Raw genomic sequence first — 22,552 nt, 5'->3', positions numbered from 1 at the left:
CCAGCAATGCTTATCTACTGCCTTTCTAAAACAGCATCACAGAAAATATTTTCAATATAGCTAAAATTTATGGTAATGTTTCTATTCAAGTATGTCTAAGCTAGGCCATCCTGCAGTTGAATTTACGCATGTGATCTCAGTCCTCACCCTGTGTAACATACTATTTAGGCACCCAGCTACACATTATATTTTCCACAGTATTAAGCTCCTTGGAGGCCTTCAGCAGGGCTCCAGTGATCGGATGTTTGGTCTAGATCTGCAAAAGTACTTAATCTTCCAGAGTGCAATATCTATGTCTTCAAAATCCCTTCTCTGATTCCACCTCATTTGGGAGTTGTCTCAGGTTCTCAGGTCTTAATTATTCCACATCTGTCCGTAAATATCCTTAAGGGTCTAAGCATGCTCCAAGGATGTTTGTCTTGATTATGCAGAGTGGCTTTGCATCTTCTTCATTCCTAGGCCCCACTGAGATAAGCGAACTCATGGCTCCCCTGCCTGCGTTCCCTGAGGACTGCTAGAGCACATTTATGGGATCAGTCCCTTCACAAAAGAGAAACAGAAGAGCAGAGTGTTGATTCCCCTTTTATCGCAGAGCTCAGGACTCAGAGGTCTTAGAAAAGGTACACAAGAACCACGTGTGGTTCCCCTCTCCACCCAGAAAACATTCGAACCTCTCTCTCCACTGTCATTCAAATGCAGATCAAAGCAGAGGATGAAAGGGTATCAGCTGCAGCTGGGCTTGCCTTGTTTCTTTGAAGCTGTTCCACTGGGCATAACCTAATCCAATACCTACCAAATCAGACAAGAAGCATGCACAAGTTTACATCTGTCTTGCAGTTACACCTCCAAATGGGAGCAGCAGTGCTGGGTGTTACAATGTGTAAGCCTTTCCCTGTCTCTCCCTGGGTGAATTTTCACAAAACTTGAGTGAGGTGAAGGGATGTTATTTCACTTCACAAAGATGGGCAATGAGTCACAGAGTTCACAATTATGTGAAGCATCAATCAAATTCCAGTGCCTGTTTTGCTTCTCTGACTGTTGCCCTGTTAATTACCCTAACCTGTGTTAATTGTTTCAGGTCTGACAAAACATCTTAAACTAGGATTATGGAGGAGGTACTGGACAAAAAGAAGAAGACATTTCCAATGGCAATTTACCCCACTCGTCCTGGGATCGGGTGAACCTTCGCTCTTTGTTACCACGCACAACGCATCAAAGTGGGTTTACAACTACTGCTTTCAGTGGTTTTTCACATAAGTGAAAATATGATCTTTGCCTTCCCTTCACCTGATACTTTGTACAATGTTAGCTTAAAGACCTCCTGAGTTCTGCCTCGTAGATCAAACTGTTTTGTGAAGTCAGAAGTGAACTGGATGATTATGTTTCTGAAGAAATTGTTTCTGCAGTATTCTGTTCTCACAGCGTTACACGTAAATCTGGATAACTACAAATCAATTTTCATTTTAATATCTGTTCTTAAAATAAATATTTTTATATACTGGGTCAAATGCAACTTCTCATTTTGATTTTAAGTTAGCATAAAAACTTTTTGCACAAAATTAAAAGTTTTTCCTAAATAATTTCCTATTGTATGTTTAGAAATTAATACACTTCCACTTTCTCAGGCTGCTTTGAAAAAAAAAATGAACAAGATGTAAAGAAATTTATCAAAAAAAAAAAATACAGAAATGTCTCTAACTGTGCTGCTAATTGTGGTGAACTTTCATTTTACACTGTCTGCCACCCTCAGGTCTGGGAGTGATCTCAGATGTCTTTGCTCATTCACTTCATTCTCTGACCAGTCTGCATGCTCTACTGTTCCTGACTGAACCGACAATGGAAAACTAAATGTTCAGATGAATCTCAGCAGCTGTTCTTGTGTACAGTGCTGTACCAGGCTGTTAATATTGTCATGAGATATGCAAAGTTATGTACATAGAGAAAACAACTTAAGGCGTACAAGGAAAACAAAAGGATATTAGCTAACTCAACTTAGTGCTACTCTACATCCTTCTCTAAAAACATCAACTCAGTTGTCAACAGGAATAAAAAATACTGGTGTAATATTTAGAATGATTAGGAAATAAAATGAGAAGAAAAAAAAGCACATATCATTACAACAAATTATATTGCTTCATAGCATACCTTTATCTCAGGTATCATGCAGTTCTGCTATCTCCTTTTGTCCCCAGAGGAGAAAGCATCATGAACATAAAAGCTCATGCTGTGTCCAAGTCAGGAATGGCTCCACAGAAGAGATGTGAAATAGCTCAGACTTTCATGCCTGGAAAAACATGAAAGAGAGAACGTGTACGGCATGTTAAGTTTGGCAATCATGCCTGGCCATAGAGGGCACCTAATAAAGTTTTTCAACAGTGGATTTAAAACACAGAGAAGGAATTACTGTCTCCATGCGATGTATAATTAAAACATAGAACTCATGGCTCAGATGTCACAAAAGTTGATGATATAAATGGGTTTGACCAGACAAATCTAGGGTAGAAATTTATCTGAAAGCATTATATCTGAGGACTGCGAAGCAGCCTATAACTCTGGAGACACCTGTCCTACTGATTTATGAAATTTGGCTAGATATAGATTTACATTATTCCTCAAAACTTTTTCTTAAGTATCTGCTCTAGGTGCTGGCAGAGGAAAGGTATGGACCAGACCAACCTTTGGGTGGATACAGTGGGCCTTTTTTATGCTCGATAATGCTTTGTGCAGTACAGAAGACCCAGATAAAGTGTGCTCACGCAGACACTGTGAGGCTCTGCCACTTCTACCCCTCTCTTCCAGGCGCATGAGGATGCCTCTTTGGGTCCTGGAACTGTGAAAATGATGGTATCAGTCGTTCTGAATCAGAAAGTAATTGTCAGCTCCCCAAGGTAGCCAGATGGTGACAGCAGGAGACAGGAACTTGAGTGGAAAGTCTTAAAGTGCTCCCATTTTCCTCATGTCAAAAAGGGGGCATGTGAGGGGTGAGAGCGATAGAGACAGCACAGCAAAGGTCACATCACAGAGGCATTGTGTCTCCACTGATGTGAAGGGCACCCCGTTGTGGTGTTGAGCTATAATGTGGTTAAAGATGGTTTGGGAGACCTCTGGTTCCATGAGTAGGCACATCTTCACATTCCCAGCCAGGCAATATGTGTCCATGGAGCTGGTCTTTCCAATCTCGGGGAACTTTTATTCCTACAGCAAAGTCTAATTTTCTTTGTCACAACAAAGGCAGATGGCTTAATTTGCATCAACATGTAATAAACAATATGCCTTTCAGCAGAGCCAGGAGAGGAAGCACCTTAATTCTTCCCGGTGAGTGCTGAAAACCCTGGCAGCAAGGATGAAAGCAATGGGAATCAAGAAGTGCTCTCAGAACTTCATTCTATTAAACACAGATGTCTGTATGCATGACTCTCCATAACATGCAGAAAAAATGATTAGACTAAAAGTTAATAGGAGCATACGTGGTTCACTTTTCTGGCGCAGCCACAAAGCAGTCAATGGCAATTTCCATGGTTGAACAGTTTCCTTACAATCACAGCTGGGCAATTAAACTCCTGCCTGGCTAAGTTAGAAAACTGGGGAAGGAGGCAAAAGGTTTATACTGGGGAAAAGAGAACCCTTACTGCAGTTGATTTGGGTTAAGCCAGTATTTTTAAATTACATCAAGCTACATTTCTAAATGAAATGCTTTTTTTAAAAAAAAAAACAAATTATTTTTTCTATTTTTTTAAACAATTGTCCCCCCCTGCATTTTCCTTTGCCCTATTTTTCAAATTCACTGTCTACTCATGAATAGTTGCAGTCTCCCTAATACTGTGGGTTTTGGCAAATAAATTATTTTTTCCAAATATTTAATCTGAGTTCTTGCTAAACCTCTGTACTCTCAGTATTTCAGCATAGCTGGATTGGGAATAGTAAATCTGTGCTATTATTCTTCATTAATAATCTGAAAGTTACTATATTCTTTTTGACCTATTGAAAAAATTGTGCCTCTGTAAAGTGGCCTTGATCCAGAACTGAGCAAAACAAAGGGAATCCTTCCCTTGACTTTAATGGTTTTGGGACTAGGCTCTCATGTTTTAGGTGAAGAATAAGCAGAAGTTATTGTTTTGCCACTGTGATTTAATTGTTTCTTTCTTCTGTCAGGGTGCCTCAGAACACCAAGTCAACAGAGCCAAGTGCACATCTTGCTCAGCACAGTATGAGTAATGTAGGTCTTCAGGATTTTCTCCAGTCAAAGCAACATAGGCAAGACAGATATTGTTACTATATGCAAAAATACCAAACCCCACATTATTAGTATGTGTTCAAGGCTGGAAAAGCCATGATAAAAAAAATTTTAAAAGATATCTTGGAGCCACCATCAGCAACAGAGAGAAGCAGGAATGCTTTGGGGACTGTCAGAGCATGAACGGTGTGAGAGAAAACCATGGTTTTTTTTGTGGCACAAGTCTAGGAGGATAACACTGCAGAAGTCAAAATGCAGCAACGTTTGGGAATGCAACAAAAATTTGCATTGGAGCACTAGGATAAAAGTGTTGTTTTTTTTTTTCCCTGCTGTTGGAAAATACTGATTCTAGGAACCCCACAGAAACCACCAGGTATAAACCTGGACTACAATGTCAGTAAGTTACACCCCTTCTTAAGTCTCCCACTAGACTGGGGAATAATATTATTTGCCAACTAAAATGCTCTAAATCAGTATAAATGTTAATCTAAGAAAAATGAATATAAAAGAAACTTGGAAATGGGTTGTTGAAAAGTAAATATAAAAGGTCTCGTGTGGCTCAAGTAATCATAGAATCATTAAGGCCAGAAGAGACCTTCAAGATCATCTCATCCAATGTCACCCACTAAACCATGTCCCCCACGAAACCATGTCCAATCTTTCCTTAAACACCCCCACGGACAGTGACTACACCACTTCCCTGGGCAACCCATTCCAACGCCTGACTGCTCTTTCTGAGAAGACATGTCTCCTCATTTCCAACCTGAACCTCCCCTGGGACAACTTGAGGCCATTCCCTCTGTCCTGTCACTAGTCACCTGTGAGAAGAGGCCGACCCCCAGCTCCCCATACCTTCCTTTCAGGTAGTTGTAGAGAGCAATAAGGTCTGAACCTCTTCTTCACCAGACTAAACAACCCCAGTTCCATCAGCTGCTTCTCACAGGAGTTGTGTTCCAGGCCCCTCACCAGCTTTGTAGCCCTTCCCTGGACACGCTCCGGGGCCTCGATGTCCTTCATGTAGTGAGGGGCCCAAAGCTGAACACAGCACTCGAGGTGCGGCCTCACCAGAGCAGATTACAGGGGGATGATCACCTCCCTGGTCCTGCTGGCTACACTATTCCTGATACAAGCCAGGATGCTGTTGGCTTTCTTGGCCACCTGGGCACACTGCTGGCTCATGTTCAGGTGAGCATCGACCAGCACCCCCAGATCCTTTTCCTCTGCACAGCTTTCCAGCCACTCTGCCCCATTTGAGGATTTTAAGTTCAACATTTTATGATAATTTTTTTTTAATTCAAAAATCCTCCAGAGATGGATTTCTCAATGTGGAGCATAGTGCATCAGGTTCTCTAGGAAACATTGAAGAAAGCTCTGTTCCCCTTCCTACTTCCTCCAGCCATGTTGCAGTTCCATGAAAAGACTTGAAAAACTACAACCAAGGAGGAGAAAAATCGGGGGGAGGGGAGGGGAAGACTGCTTTACAAGTGAAATGCTTTTCCAATACAGTAGCTCTACTCTTGGTTTTGCATCAATTGTTTTGATGCAAAAGCTTCAGGTTGTGTTAGGAATAGAGTCGTGTTAGGAAGAGGTCATGTGTTCAGGCCATGTGTTAGGAAGAGGGTTCAAACATGCAGAGTTTATGCACACAGACAGATTTCTTACACTATTTTTTGGAACATCAGTGACTGATCTACGTCTGAGACATTCTTTTGGACTACAGCCAAGTGATGAGATCACTCTCTGTCATTCCTTAAGATATAAGGATACCAAGTGATCACAGGAAAGGCCTTTCCCTCTTTGCTTAAAACAAGCAAGCCCAAAGCAGCACGTTTTTCTCCTAGCGTGACAGATTTCCTCCTGCAACATGGTCCAAACAGGATGGAGGACAAACAGAACATGGGGACGACTTGCAAAGAGCAAAGGCTGAGACCTCAGAAGGAGATGCGTGAGAGGGGCAGCCAAATGTCCACAGTGCAGATGAATATCTACATTTTTGCCCTGGTCCTCAAAAGGGAAGAAAAAGACATCAACACAAAGAAGGAAAATGAATAAAAGCTATGTTAGGACTATTAAAACAACTATTAATACTTGATATTTCTGTAATATTATCTATTCAATGTTCAGTCTTATTCAAGTCTCAAACTCCTTTTGGAGCTCTTTGAAGGCGATAAGCACATGGGCACAGATGTTCCCATTGATATAATATACTTTTCTAAAAGCTTTCAACAAAGTCCCTCTCCACATGTTTTTAAAGAAACTAAGCTGTGATTACATAGGAATGAAGCCCCTTGTTTGAATTAATACCTGATTAAGGGACAAGAAACAGATTAATAATAAACAGTCAGTTCATGGCTAGGAGAGAAGTCAGGAGGACAGTTCTCAATGGATCTGGGCTGCAAAATCTGTTGTCCAACACATTCATGTGTGCTCTAGAAAAGGGGTGGAGGGAAGAAAGAACAACAAAAGAAAATCAAAGAATTGGCATAGTTTTCTGCAGTTATGAAAAAAATAACATATTCAGGGTAGTAAGGATAAATCATCTATGAAAAGTCTTTCCGGAAGCCCTGAAGACTGAGTGTTGGAGCAATAAAGTGGCAGATGAACTGCAGTGTAGACACATGGGGTGAAGCATATGCCCTCCCCCCAACCCCCCCCCAAATAAATAAATGGAAACCAAAACAAACAAACAAACAAAAATAATCATAGCTTCACTATCAAAATGATGGTGTCTGAGCTGAGCTTTCCCTACCCCCCCCCCCCCCAACCCTGTCACCATTACTATGGGGAGTAAGATATTGGGTTCATGGTAGACAGCTGACCAAAACATATCTCAATGTTTATTAGAGGTAGATAAATTACTCTGAATATATACATAATTAGGAAAGACAAGGGGAGAGAAGGGGAGGGGAGGAAAATTAATTTAAAATTCTACTTTTGATTTCTTAATGTGCTTTCAGATTAAAACTTGCTTATTGCTTCCACTGTAACATTGCTTACCTAGCCTATATTAAACAGAGCACTTACACAATTTGAGGAATGTGGGCCAGAAAAAAAATAAGCAGGAAAAGATTGGAGATTGCAGGACAAATCCTGCACTGTCACACACAAGAGTGACTGCATTGAAATTGATGGGATTGTACTGGTGAAGCCATAGGAAAGAAAGCCAATCTGACATCTCTAAAAAACACTTTTTTTCTTCCAAAATACTAAAATATCCACATAGGGATGTAATCCCTATATCCCTAATGCATATCTGGGATACGAAGAATAAACACACAAATGAAACATTGCAAGCGGTTTTTTACTGTTAAACTAAAGGTGCTTAATCTATCTGTTCCTTGTATTCAATTTCTGCTCATGTAACAGTTTCAAATTTGGAACTGGGAACTCAAAAAAAAAAAAAAAAAAAAAAAAAAAACTGAATGTATCATCATTGCTCATTTCAATTAGGCTGAAAGATTAGCTGTAATGTCTGCAAAAACCTGCTGTGGAATATCCTGATTCTTAACTCCACCCAGCAAAAGCCCTGCAGAGATTGCTCTGAAGTGCTTCCCATGGAGATCATGAGGTTTTACAGAGGATAAACACAGAGTTTGGCAAATAGATTTGAAATGACTGATTTACTCAGATTTCCATGTTTACTGGTTTGCCACTGCTATAATTTGTACTTGTTGTCATATCTCATCTGGCCACATTCTGCACATTTTGTAGAAGGAGTTCTGGGAGGATTCATGTTTTGTAACGTTAGCACCACCACATGGTTGGCTGTGTTTTAAAGTCCTGTTAAGAAACTGTTTTTTTTCCTTTTCTTTCTCTCTCTTTTTTTTTTAATATACCTTTTCTTCTCTTTACAGGGTTTCTTTTTCACAGGCATTAAATAAATACTTGAAACCATTTCCCACTTGGAGCAGGTGTAAGATGAAATACCTCATTCCTGAGCAATCAAAATCTGAATTCTCTCTTAGGGCAGTAGGGTTCCCATTATTCCCTTGAAAGCCCCTAAAAGCAAATGCCATTCTGTGCCTGAATGTACTGGCCAAAAACATTTGTAATCGACAGCTAGAACATTCAGTTTTCTACTTCTTTGAATATTTCTTGTGGTACATTTTCAAAAAAAAAATAAAAATGTGCTAATATTGTAATAAATAGCAACTCTTCTCTTCAAAAGAAAAGAAGAAAGAAGCTGCCCATGCTGACAGCAACAGCAGATGCCAAATGGAAGATATTCAGAGTTCATCTCTCTAAACACACTGCAGAATTACCTTCCTAGTTCTCCTTGCCAGGCACACGTGCATGATGAGACAGGACGGGATATTTTAAATATGACTCTCTCTCTCCTTCCAAGCATCTCAGGTGCTGCAGCCAGGTCCACATACCTCATCCCATGCTCTCCCAACTGCTCACACAAAGGGCTAAAATGCAGCTACCACCTATTCCGCCTCAGGAAGGGCTTTACCATAAACAGGATGCTGCAATCTAGCAGATGACTGCAAATTGTAGCATCAGGCATTAACCAATGTATTTGACCCCCCCAAAAAATGAACACAGGTTTTCCTAACATGAACAAATACAATGGAGCTTTTTTTTAATGTTCATGTTGGTGAGGCTATTTAACTGCTACACTATTTTTCTGGATATATGCCTGTAGCAGAGGAAAGTGTGTATGTCCCTGTCCTTGTTCATTAAAGGGACAGACTGAACAATCTGCCCTGAGTTAACTGATGAAAAAAATCTTAAATTAGTTGAATTCTGTTACATCTCAAACATCTAACAAAATTTTCAAAAGAAACCAGAACCTATACCAGGGAAATACTGGTATAGTCATCACCTAGGAAACTTTACAGAACAGATTTGCTTTAAGGAAAGAAAGAAAGATAGATGTGACTTACATTCTGTCTCCTTTGAATAATTAAAAGTCATCTCAAGCTGCAGAGTAGATGCAAATGGCAAATTCAGCGTGCCATTTATCTCCCAAGTTTATTTCTTGCTGGAATTTTCATTCCTGAGGAATTTTTATCTGGCAAGATGGGCAACCATACTACAGAATCAGCCCTACAGCATGCAGAAGGACACCCTCAGTGCTTAACCTACCAGAGTTTCAAGAGTACTTAAGTACATACCTCACCAATAAATAACCACCATGAATAACAGCAGTGTGGTCATGTACCACCCTTTACCAATTCAGTTATCAGAAACAGGCATTTCTACCAATATTCCAAAGACCTAAAAGGCAGGTTTATGTGTGTGTACATGTGGAAATTAAATCTGAAGTATTTCAGCATCACTAATGGATTGCCAAGAAGTTAAAACAGAAAATGGTACAATAATAATGTGCAGATAAACAACTCAATTTATTTGCAGGTAGTCTCTTCCCCTATCTTGCCTTTGCAGCAATGCCTAAGACACGGTAGCATCTCACCCCACGTTATTTTTTAAATAAGGATTTCTGAAACAAGCATCATTCTGAGTGGTATTTACTGGTGTTAAGTGACATGGGGTGCTCGAAATATGGCCATCCTCTGTATAAAAAAGGAGGTGCCCTCATGGGTCAAGTGGAGCTGTACCTGTAAAAGAAAAGACACTGAATGGAGTCTCCAGGTTGAAATAATCTGTAAAGTTTTATTTACCACCCTGTTGTATTTATTTCTGTTACTTGATCCAAAATTAAAGTGTTTGTATCTGCGATCATCAGAGAAAGACTGGGACCAAGGAACACACAAAGGAGAGTTAAATATGAAGGAAAAATAATAATAATAATAATAGTAATAATAATAATAATAATATTTATTGAGTTTAAGGGTTTATTTGTTTAATCAAAATATATGAAAATAATACTACGCCAATGTGTAATAGGAAACTAACCCCCATCTGGATTGGTGCGTTCAGACCCACAAAGTGCTATTGAAACCAAAGGAGTTGAGGCTGACAGGAAAGTCCGCCTAAGAGGATTCAAATTAAATATCAAGACATTGTATTTTAAAATGACATCTCTCTGGAGAAAATTCCTTTTACTGAGGCCCATAAGGAGTAACAGTGGTGTTTCAATCATGTTTTAGCATATCAGGTTAGCACAGGAGGTCATGTCTGCTATTTCACGACATGTATCTTTTTAATCCTGACTGAGCAGAGATGAGAGGAAACTTGCATTTTATTCCATGCTGTAGTATTACAAGACTTAGGTAAAATCCCATTGTCTTTATTCTTTCTGCCAGCACAATTTGGGCAAATAAGGCAGCTTTCATTGACCTCCTATTTGTCACACAATATGCCTTCAGATTTCATTTGCTTGCTTTTTCCTAAGACTTTAATTTAGCATGTGTCCTCCTATCTCCACCAGTGCAGACAAGGAGATGCACTGGGGTCCAGGCAGGAGCCATGTCCTTGGCTCAGACAAGGGGGGTCCAGAAGAGCTGGTGCCCTTGACACAACAAATTGCCGGCAGCTTGGGGCCCACATTTCTGGTCCCTCTCATTTCAGACTCTTCAAGTCATTACAGACCCAGAGGAAACCACTTCAGTGTTTCTACATTAAGTTCATGACCTGATGCTGCATCAGTTTATGAAAAGACAACAAATGCACCATCATAAGCTTTTATGGGAGAAGGCCTTCCTGATAATCTTCTTCTAGCCTATATTAAAGTACACTTTTGCTTCTCATCTTTTGACATGAACAAAAAAAAAAAAAAAAAAGGAAAAGAAAAAAAAAAAAGGAAGGAAAAGAAAATTGCCCATATTAAGTGTTCCATAATTTTCTGCTTTGCTGAAAGCAGAAATGAGACCATCTGGACAATAACATGCAATATTTATGCCAAAGGTTTTACTAGTATCTAATGAAGAGTACAGGACTGAGTGCCTGTTTCAAGGACAGTGTTATCTCTAAGAAAATGAGCATGCCTACAAGTGCAGCATTTCTTTGGCTAAGATATTCAGAAATAACAAGGAACCCTTCACATTTGATTTCATGAATATTAGAGGTGGGTTAATAGGCTTTGCTCTTAGGTGACAGGTGATAAAACATGCTAAAAATACTGTTCCTCAAACATATTTTCTCACTTGCACTCCAAAAAAAATAGGTCCTCCTCTTCCAGAAGCTGGGCTTTGTGTCACATTTAAAAAAAAAAAAAAAAAACAGGACTGCCATTGCCTTTAGATCTGAACCATGGAATTGATGTTCATACCCATAAGCAAAGGCTGGCCACATTGGTGCTGTGCTGCAGAAAGATCTCCTTGATCTCTCTTCCTCCCAGCAAGGCCACAGAGGAGCTGCAAAGCCTTCTGCAGCCACCTAGCCTGGCCTAGATGCCAAGACAACCACTTAGAAACGCTTATTCTAACATCTCTTTGACTTTCACAAAGTCTCCCAGAAGCTGTAATTCACTGTATAAACCTCATTGGAGCACATAAATACTATCCCTGTAACACATATAGTAAATGAGCCCATCAGGAAACAGGCTGTGGGGAGTTGGAGGCTATTACTGGCATACAAAACCAGACACAACAGCAGCAAACTGCAGTAGCAACATCAAAAAGTGAGGAAAGAATAATTTCCAGAATATCAAAATTTGATCAGGTTAATTTCAAGAGGGAGATTCTGAAAACATATATATACATATATATATATATCTTAACTAATGCATTTACCCTTTTCCACCAAACAGTATAGTGATTTAAATAAAAGCCTATTGCACATTACTGGAACTATTATTTCTCTGCAAAGCTACACCATAAGATCAGCCTAAAAGCCATCTGCTTGATTGCTTGATTTTCTTTTCAGATCATTTATCAAAAGACATTTTTAATGTTTTTGTCTGACTAGTAAAAATTTTTGAGTTTCAGCCAATCAGTGAACCCAGCTGAGTAATAAAGTGTCAGTGCCGAGCATAATCCTTTCTCATGGAGAAGAAAAAAAAAAAAAAAAAAAAAAAAAAAAGCTTTTAAAAGATAATAGCAGCTGAAAATAGAAGCAAGGAAATGAAAGTTTCAGGATTAAACCCTAGCGGTATACCAGCAGTAGCACAGTTGATCCAGATGTACCTCTCTACCTGGATAGTAGGCAATGCTGGATAATGATAATTTTATTGTTGTCAACATATGTACACTGAGGTCCATCCTCAGCAGGCTATGCAAATATGGAAAAAATGATTCTTTCAGTTTAAGACTTCCACAGAAGTGTAGAAGCAAACTGTATGTGCCTTCTCCACAGAAGTGTAGAAGCAAACTGTATGTGCCTTCTTTTCCAAACAGAAGAAATAATTATATTCAAGTAGTAATTGGAATATCTAGCGTATATTTTCCTTTCATGAATTACTGCAGAAAAGCTAATGGAGGGAAAGTTTTGGGTAACTACAATACTGTATTTTGCAGCCCAGAGACCAATACAGCTGAACATTAGAGTTTTGTGTTGTTTATCTGTCTAAAAAGCATCAGCATTATCTTTAAATTCAATGGAACAGGCTTTGAGTTCTCAAAATTAATCTTATTGTTCTAGGGGCATGATACTGTGAATCAACAGAAAGATTAACATGCAATTCTTCTGCACTGCTTTCCATGCAAGTCTCTCAAAGCCTATACATAAAAATGTAATTAATCCTCACAGTGCCCATACAAAGTAAATAGATATAATTAAATCAGTGCAAAGCCTTATGCTTGAATCCAGATGCAAAAGGCACAGATACACCTTCTTCTGCAGATTGTATGGGGAGCACTGAAGATGCTGCCGCAGCTTCCAGTTCCTCCACTGATGAGCATTGATCCCCCGGCCAAAACACCCAGCTGGGGGACCATGCTCACCACTTCTCATTTCCCTTGAAACAGCCTACAAGCACTTATGGGCTCAGCCATCATGTCAATTTCCAGCTGGAAAGCAGCAAGGAACAATGTCTCCAATGACTTGTGCTGTCCAGAGACTACGTATCCTCTTGTGGTATAAAACAGCAATGATGTGGCTCAAAAAAAAAAAAAAAAAAGAGAAAAAGCAGTGATTATTCTCGTATCAGCATCAGAAGTCTCGCTGGATGCATTTCTCAGTGCATGTGACTAGGCTAACTCTGCACATTTATCACCAACATTGAAAGAAAGGTGCATCAGCCAGATAAGAAGACACTTTACTTTGATGAATCATATTTTACATTCAAATAGGGCCTTAAATCCCAAACGGTTCTGAAGAATTTAGCAAACCTGACAAACTGTGCAGCAGGCCAAATCTTTTGCCACTTGGCAAAGCAACATCGAAATCAGGAGACCCAGAAAAGTTAAGCTGGATTTATACATGGGTAGCTATATCACATATATGGACTTCATTCAGGTGCTGTTCAGCAACACGCTACAATGTGCTGCCATGGTTTAAGACAAAAAGGGTGGAACAAAGCCACACCATACCACCACCATTTAGGCACACAATTCAATAAATCTCTGGCTGTCATGCTTGGGTCAATTCTGCTCATCTGAGCAGCTTTAAGCCGAGAGACACATTCAAAACCTCAGTTTCTCTTTTGCCAAGAGAAGAGAAACTACCAGCAGGCCTCTTGAAGGAATAGTTGTATGCAACTATTCAGATTCCACCTTGGAAAAAGATTTTTAGCTGAAATATTTTCCTGAAGAATACATTTTCTTCAGCACTATTAAAAAAAAAAAAAAAAAAAAAAAAAAAATGCCCTGTGATATGTTTTGTAGCATTTGATTACCAGGTTTCTCACTCTGAGGCTGGCTAAGGTCTCTGAACTCTGAGGCAGTTCAGCCATCCAAGGACATTGGCACTGATTTTTCTCCTATCTGGCTGATTAACATTTTGTTTAGTGTGTTAGTGGTGAGGACTGTCATGTTTGTTCAAAAAAAAAATAGATGGTCGGTTGACATTGTAATTTCAGCCTTCAAGGATTTTCTCTTGTATCCTTGCAGGCTTGAAGGAATCATAGTGTCCGGGGAAGATATTCCCTCTGACCTGAAAGTTAATCTTTCAAAAAAGCTACTCCCTTGTATGCTGAGGATGAGCCAGGAGTTGATGAGAGAAAAGCTTTGAAACCAGGTGCTTCCTGGTGGGTGAGAAAACGTGAACTTATTCCCAGGCAATGTGGATAGGAACAAATCACGGTTTTCATACGTTGCTTGAGCCAAGGTAATACATTTTAATATTGGTCAAAATACAAATCATTTATCTCATTTACCATATACCTTTAGAGAAAAAACAGTAGCTCAATGAGAGTTATGTGCAGCCCTGCCAGTGTGAGCCTTGCACTTATTTTGTACACTGGAAAAAAAACAGCCTTTTATTAAGACTATTACATTTCTTAATTTGTTTTACTGTTCACTTCCTTGTTATTGTTTTAAATTCACAAGGGATAATTTTAAACTAATCTTCTCATCTTTTGCAGCAAAGCCTCATCAATAAACACTGAAAGGATGATTAAAATATCACTCCATGTAGAACAAACTAAGTAAAAATTACTGTGGGGAGTGAATTACCTTAACAGAGATGTAACACCACTGCTTTAATTTTATGAAAGATTTATCCTTGGGAAAGGGAGGAAGGAAGGAAAAAGAGAGAGAGAAAAAGGGAGAGGATAAAAAAAAAATCCTAGAGTTATAAGCAGGTATTAGTCAAAATAACTTTTTTAAACAGATAAGCAACATGCTTTGGTCTAATGCGTATTCATTCAGGGTGAAGGAATAGCTCAGCGGACAAAAATGGTACGAGCCTCATCAGCACGTTAGGGTGATATATGCAAGGATATGTAACACAGGTATTCCCCTCTCCTGACCAGCTGCTTGCTCTACAGACCTTCAAAGAGCCTGGGAGATCTTCTTGCTGCTCACCTTTGACCCCCACCTTCATTCACACAGAGTTTAGGACATGAAGCCACAGTGCTGCCCACAAAGGAAAATGCTCTGGTGGTTAAGGCACAGGTGGGTTACTCCCATCACCCAAGCAGCAGTGGAGTGCAGGTATGGGCAAGGAAACCTGAGCAGGCAATGACGCTCATGCCAGTTATTGCAGTGGGATGGGCTGGAGAGTGCTACCGGGACCAGATGAGTGTTTTATCCCAATCACAGCTCAGCTGCTTTGCATGGACTGAAGCCAGAGCTACCACGTGAATCAGCTGCAGAAGAGGACTGTGGATCCAGAGCTTCACATGGGGCTTGGGTCTGTCTGTATTTGGATGGCAAGTTTCAGGCAGATAGACAGAGCTTAGCATGCCTGATTGAATCACAATTTCAGGTTACCAGGAGAAATAGCTACCTCTCTTTTTACTTCTAAATTGCATTTTAATTAACAAGAGAAAATTTTATCCTAAATTGACACTTTAATTAAAACATAGACTTCTAAGTTGAATTTCAGTAGCTCTTTTAATGTTTTGTTCTTTTTTTTTTTTTTTTTTCTTGTTTGTATGTTTGTGTTTCTGGTGAGGGGGACTGCAAGCACAGGGATGGTGGCAACTGAATTAAATGCAAAGCAGCTAACAAACTGCAAGATGTGGCTGTCTTTTTTTCTCAGGTACATTTCTACCCAAATTTGGATTACAGACAGTAACTACACAAAATTAAAACACAAATAATTAAGCTAGAATGAGCACTGATATTTAAAATTTCCTCCCTTGGCAAGTCATGAAGCCTTTAACATGGCAGAAAAAATGATCAAACCATGTATGCCTTCAAATCCAGCCTGCTGGAAGGCAGTAGTACTGGCTCCCTTCATCCTTTCATCTCATTGAGTGCTTTGCCATCTCTGGAGCTGCTGTATCTTCTGTTGTCTCTGTATGGGAGTGCCCCACCACCACAGTCCCACCAAATCTAATGGGAGCTGCAGCATCTTGGATGTGTTAGGCTCAGCATGCCTTGCTTCCCCAGCTTTTACCAGCACTGCTCCCTATTCAGCTGCCATGAGATGGGTATGGCTTGTGAGTCAAGTCAAGCTTCTCAAATTATTTTAACATGCAAAAACCAGTGGACAATTTTGTTCTAAAATAGTCTGGTAAAAATATTTTAAACTGAGTGGTTCCTAATCTCATCTTCCATGAACAGACATGAGGTGTTTTCCCTCTAGCTACACAGAGAAGTTTGTAAGGTGTCAGGCTTGGATTTTCAGTTTTTGTTTGCTTTCTTTGTGTATGTAGGTCTTTTTCATTCACATCCCAAAAACGTTCATTTATTCTCTTGAAACACTTCCAGTGTTGCTTGCCTAGTTATTTACCTTTTATGTGTATGAAATCAGAGATACTCAGTTTGTATGCTTGTCAAATTAATTTTTGCCACTTGCAAAATTAAGCTATAAACTTTAGGGATGCTTATAATTCTTTAACCTAGATGTAGATACATTTGAATTCTATTCTCAGCTGAATTTGTTAATGATGCCTCACATTTTTATGTTTCTTTCTGGTATTAACCAGGTGACAAAGCCTTCTCCTTGCAGTCCTCTATTTCCAAAGATGTTCTAAACACTGCAAATCTGTCCAATGTGCTCTTCTTTCCCACTCCTTATGGAATTTCTCAGCTGATTCTTTTGTTGCTGCCCTCCCCAGCCCTCTGCTCCACATGGATTTCCCTAAGAACGTTCTTATTTCTGAAATATTAAATATCTCCCACTCAATTCTTTGAAAACAGGCACATTATTTATTCACCAGTGTCTGCTGCTCATTACAAGATCATCCTTTTCATTTTACAGAACCCCCATTGTCTTGTTCACTTCTTATTCTTTACTTGTCTCTTATTTATTTTTACCTGTTGTCCAATTTTTAATTTTACTTTCTATCTTTGCATCTCTGCTGCTCTTATGCCTTCTTTAACATGTTCCATCTTGTCCTGTAATATTTTCAGATTCCTGTGAGTTTGATCTTTCATAAGTCCTGTGTCTTTCACTGCCCCTCTTCCTGCTGGAAACTCCCTGTTAGCTGCATCAGCCTTATTTTACTTTTACAGCAAAGTCCCACTCTCATGCCAGTACAATAGAAAAACTCCTATTGATTTCGGTGGAAATGGGGCTCTTCGAGTGTTTATGGCTCTGAACAACACACATAAACCCCATCTCGTGTGGGAGACAACATAATTAAGCAATAAGGCATGACAGACCACATCACACTGCTGATTAATGTGTGCACTGGATGTGTAATAAACACAGGCCTCCAGCACACCTGAGGTACACATTAATCAGCCCTATTGTACAACTTGATCATTATAAAATGGGTTCTTAAAACATTAAAATGTCCTATTTTTTAGTGGTAGCAGTCATTAATTGGAGTAGAGATCCTCTCGAGTCTACAACCCCACAGGGCTGCCATGACTTTTTCAAGTACTGTTCCTTAATATTGCAGAAATAATGCCAGGATCCCATATTTAGTTTAAAAGGATAATCTGCTTATTTATCTCTTTGCCTTTGTCACATTGTGAGGAATAACATGGCACCAAGGGGGTCAGAGACCCCTGTGCTACCAGTCCTCTTTGTGATAAGTATGACAAAGCGAGGGAAGACATCCAAAGGAGCCTCTACAGACAATTCACAATGTTGTTATGAATTTTGGGAAACACCGTGCAGCAACACTCCCAAAACACCTGCCTGCAGACTACATCCCTTTTCATTACCTATCCCCTCAATCTCCCATATGTTTCCCTCCTCATAGGACTCCTGCTAGACTTATAATAACTTGCCAAAAATCTCCAGCCTCTTCAGGTTGTTAAGACACACGTGTGTGCTCCCAGGAATAATTCCTGCCAACATGTAGGTGTCCCCTCCACCTACCTGCAGGTGTAACAAACTCTGCTCTTAGGCACTGCAGCCAATACCACTGCCCACAGTGGTCTGTATGGTGTGGCATCTTGAGTACAATCATGGAAACAATAAGGTTGGAAAAGTCCTCTATAATCATCTGGTCCAACCATCCCCCTACTACTAATGTCACCCACTAAACCATGTCCCTAAACACCACGTCCAGCCTTTCCTTAAGCACCCCCAGGGACAGTGACTACACCACCCCCCCAGTCAACCTGTTCCAATGCCTGACTACTCCTTCTGAGAAGAAATGTCTCCTCATTTCTAACTTCAACCTCCCCTGGCTCAACCTGAGGCCATTCCCTCTAGTCCTGTCACTAGTTATCTGGGAGAAGAGGCCGACCCCCAGCTCCCCACACCTTCCTTTCAGGTAGTTGTAGAGAGCAGTAAGGTCTCCCCTGAGCCTCCTCTTCTCCAGACTAAACAGTCCCAGCTCCCTCAGCCGCTCCTCACAGGACTTGTGCTCCAGGTCCTTCACCAGCTTCGTAGCCCTTCTCTGGACATGCTCAAGGGCCTCTACATCTTTAGCAGCTTGTATCAGAAGACAGCAACCTTCCTGATGGTTGCAATAGTGAGCAACTAAGGATGTTTGTTCTCATGTTTTGTTTTTCCTGATAGCCTAAGCTCTTTCAGTTTTTTGGTCACAATAAACAGATCAGGTAGTAGCTGCTCACCTGCTTCACCTGAGAAGGGTCCTTTTCCATCCAGTTAGCATCCCTCTGTGATGTGCTGGAGTTCCTGCCTTATACTACCATCCAAATGGTAGTACTACCATCTATACACTACCATCCAAATATCCTACCTACAGATGCTCTGGTAAACATGGTATGCATTCAAGATGTACCAAGTGGGACCATACTGCAACTCAGAATTGATAGCTATGTTCAGACACAATCACAGTGGATCTTAAGTCCAGTAAACTGGAAATTATAACCCTGTTGAACTGTATCAACTCTGTTTTGCACCAAGATTGAGGCAGCTTTGTTGTATGTGACCCAGCCTCAGCAAGGTGTTGCATACAGCCATGTGGGTATGGCCTTGTGCCGGCGCCCCTGTAACCTCACCTTGTGTGCAATGCCAGCACTGCATGCTCCTGCTGGCATCTAGCTGTTTCCCCAAATAGCTCTGAGCTCACGCATAGCCTCTGGTTCATTCCCGAGCAGTTACCTTCAGACTCGCAATTTAACGTAATTTTCCTGTAGCTGTAACTTCCTAGATGTCTCTGATAGCCAGCCCTCCTGCCGTCTGCATGCTCTCCTGCAGCGATCTGCAGGGGCGTTGTGGAGGAGGGAGTCAAATAGCTGATGATGCTGAGACTGCAGGCCTAGCACCAGTTTCCAAAGCCATCCCACCTCCCCACCCCCCCCCCCATCCTGGTTGCACTCCACTATTCCTTACATCAGACCCTGTCCCAGCCCACTCCCACCTCCCACCACCTGGCAAGCAGTGGCTGAAACCCCTGCCCCCCTCACACTGCACTCTGATGCTCCCTATTAATTTCAGTTTATCATCCCTCCTCCTGGGGATCAGATTAGCAGCTTTGGGCTGCTTTTCAGCACAGAATGAAATAAATGAGAAAAAAGTGATAACAGCAACATAAGAAGAGAGTCTAGAAGTACGCCTCACTCAAACTTCAGTACTGAAGTTTTTGGTTGCCCAGTGATCTTCCGCAGCAGAGAGAGCAATTCTAAAGACTCACTCCTCCAAATTCCCGTTTACTAAATAGTTCCTTCCTCCCCGTTTACACTGAGAAGGACAGCTAGATGCTATGTTGTTTTCCAATTTAAGGCCCACACCAACATGTTCCAAAAGTGCTGGCATTTTCATTTTGTTCGATTTAATGGAGGGTGACTCAAACTCTAAGCTGCTTGTTTTTTGAAAGCAAGTCCAATACATGGTGCTGCAGAGGGTGAGACACGGTGTAGCCCTTACACCAGGCATAGATTTAAAAGCAAATATTTGTTTCCTTTCCAGAATAACTTGATCCCTGATCAGTTCTGATATATCTGCCTATTTCTGTTCTTAAAAGATCTACCACAGGCTTCAGAGATCCAATAGCTTTACAACCCTATCAGTTCCTTTTCTGCCATGTTGTAGCATGTAGGCACACTGGTAAAGTGGCAGGTGATGATGATTTTTCTTCTTGGTATTAATTGGCTTGCAAATCTGTATTGTATTTATCCAAGCTGGATCCTAGAAGAATCCTAGGGGACTTATCTTTTTTTCTCTCCACACGCACACTGCAACGTTCTGGGGAAGCAGTGGAATATCAGATGTGGCTACCAGACATTTTATAGCTACATCAGAAGTGTCCTTTTCTAGAATAGGATGAGCTATTCAACCAGAAGCTGGGATCTAAATATTTAGATGTGAGAACTGAATTTAGAAATACAGGAGAAAATAAAAGTATGAAGTGTATTTCATACAGAACACAACTTGAAATTGCAGGTTTCTAGGACTCAGCAGAACTTTGTAACTACTAAATCGTGTAGTCAGCTGCTAGCTTTCTAGCTGTGCAACATAAGAGGAGCAATATTCACCACAATGTATGTGGACAGCATAGTACTCAAAACATCTTTAGAGTCCCTGCTCTCAACACAAAGGGAGCTGCGTGCCAGGCATGCCCACGCTGCTGCTGCAAACCAGAACTCTAATGAAACCCCAGCGACACCTGATCAATGTAAATCATCCAAGGTCCGTCATCAAAATGGCAGCACAGGAGCAAATTAAGCTTGAGGCGAGTGACTTCGGGTAGGATTAGGTGAGAATGGATTAAAGGAGAAGCCCCACTGAAGAAGACAATTTCTGAGGGTCTCTTTCTACACCCTTTACCGATCTCATCTGAAATATTCAGACGTTTCTCTAAATATTCAATTTTGTCTTTTTTTTAAAAAAAAAAAAAAGCATAAGTGAATCACTCTTTTTACTGTGACTATGTGCTCTCCAGCTAGTAAGAAAATTTCAGAAGTTTTTGTAGTAAATAGCTTCCAGCAGAGAATGATTAGCATGAGGATTGATTGTGTGATAGTATATGGTAAATGTTTCCTGCAACTAAATAAGAAGAGCATGATCCTACTCTGTGGGAGGGCTGGTTTAACTGCTCAGAACATCCTGGAAAAAGAAAAAAATGCCATTAAGAAACTATAAAAAAGTATTAAATAGTATTTTCTCTTTCCATGGCAGAAGGTCAGAACAACCTAGCACTATTGCAGCAATATTTTTAAGTTAAACAACTATAATTAGAGGTACAATACATTTCCACTTTTAATACTGAGAGAAAATACTATACTCGATATTATCATGCCTTTAGTACCAAACAGCCAGAGGTGGTTATCAGGTAGCCATCAGGTAGTACGGCTCTCCAGCTATTCATGGGACCACCTAGTCAGACTCCACCTAGGTCTCCACCTGACCTGTGGCAATGGTGAAGACAACTCTTCTAAAGTTTTCAGTGCTGTACAGCCAAGTTTTGCTTCCAGGTACACCAGAAGTGTGAGAGCTTCAATTTCTAATAATGTAGATATCTTCAAATGTATAATAAGATGTTAATTTCATCACAGACCATAATCCTCACACTCACATTCTTTCACCAAAATTAGCAAACACACTATTAGAAACCCTCAACATATGCCTGCTTAAAAATAGAGTGATGGCTTCCATATTATAATTAAAAAATAAGAAATAAATAACAGCATATTTCAAGATCTTTGCAGCTGCAATCCCATTTTCTGTGATGGAACAAGCCTATTTCAGGTGAAAGTGAACAGAGTACTTATCCAGGACCCCACAGAAGTGTGCAAACTCACCACAGTGTCTGTGAGAAGAAAGAGACCAATCTCTCTTGGGACTCCAGTTCTCACAATGCACAGATAACATGATCTCAGGTATCCTACAAGCAGCATTGAATGGTTTGAGCTGCTTTTCTCCACCACCAATACTGCAGCATTTTCAACGAGAGAAAAGTGGGGCAAAGCAGAGCCCTCTATATCGCAACACTTTCAGAGCAGGGAAAGAGACAGGGACAAAGAGCTCTTAAACTTCTCTACCATCTCCCCATCATGGAAAAGGGAAGAGAAACAGGCTCCATAGACCTGGGAGAGGAGAGCAGATGAGATGTGGGCTGATACTGGAATTTAAGACTGTTTGTTTGGCAACAGGTAGTTCTCCATACTCCATGATTCAGTCTCACCTGGGACTTCGCAAGCAGAGCTCCAGCCAGTGATAATGATACTATAATTTCTGTGCACATGGTGCATTCACCAGCCCTTTCACAGGATGTGGACCATTCACAGTGGATAAGGAGTTGGCTTAAGGGTGCACCAAGAGAACATTGGTCAATGGCTGTGTCCAGGAGGAGGCCGGTGATGAGTGGTGTCCCTTGGGGATCTGTCCTGGGACCAGTATTGTTTAATAGCTTTATCATTTATTAAAATAGCTTTATCATTATTTTATTGATATTTGAGTTCCCTTCCAACCCAGGCCATTCTATGATCCTCATGCATGAGATAAGGGGGAAAAAGCCAATCTTGTACATTCTCTTTTTATATTGGGATGCTTAAT

At 40.5% G+C, this 22,552-nt stretch overlaps 1 long non-coding RNA gene across 2 annotated transcripts in view; it reads right to left on the bottom strand.

The window, feature by feature from the left end:
- Window positions 1–22,552, bottom strand: part of LOC118163631 — a 77,196-nt gene that overhangs the window by 36,786 nt on the left and 17,858 nt on the right. For both annotated transcript variants that reach the window (XR_004749144.1, XR_004749145.1), the window contains exon 2: window positions 2,146–2,284. This is a non-coding gene — a long non-coding RNA (uncharacterized LOC118163631). The remainder of the gene's footprint in view (window positions 1–2,145; window positions 2,285–22,552) is intronic.

The sequence above is a fragment of the Oxyura jamaicensis genome, chromosome 3 (genome assembly GCF_011077185.1).
Source record: "Oxyura jamaicensis isolate SHBP4307 breed ruddy duck chromosome 3, BPBGC_Ojam_1.0, whole genome shotgun sequence".
Taxonomy (NCBI): domain Eukaryota; kingdom Metazoa; phylum Chordata; class Aves; order Anseriformes; family Anatidae; genus Oxyura; species Oxyura jamaicensis.
The sequence above is the reverse complement of the archived record's forward strand: the minus strand, read 5'-3'. Positions and strand labels throughout refer to the sequence as shown.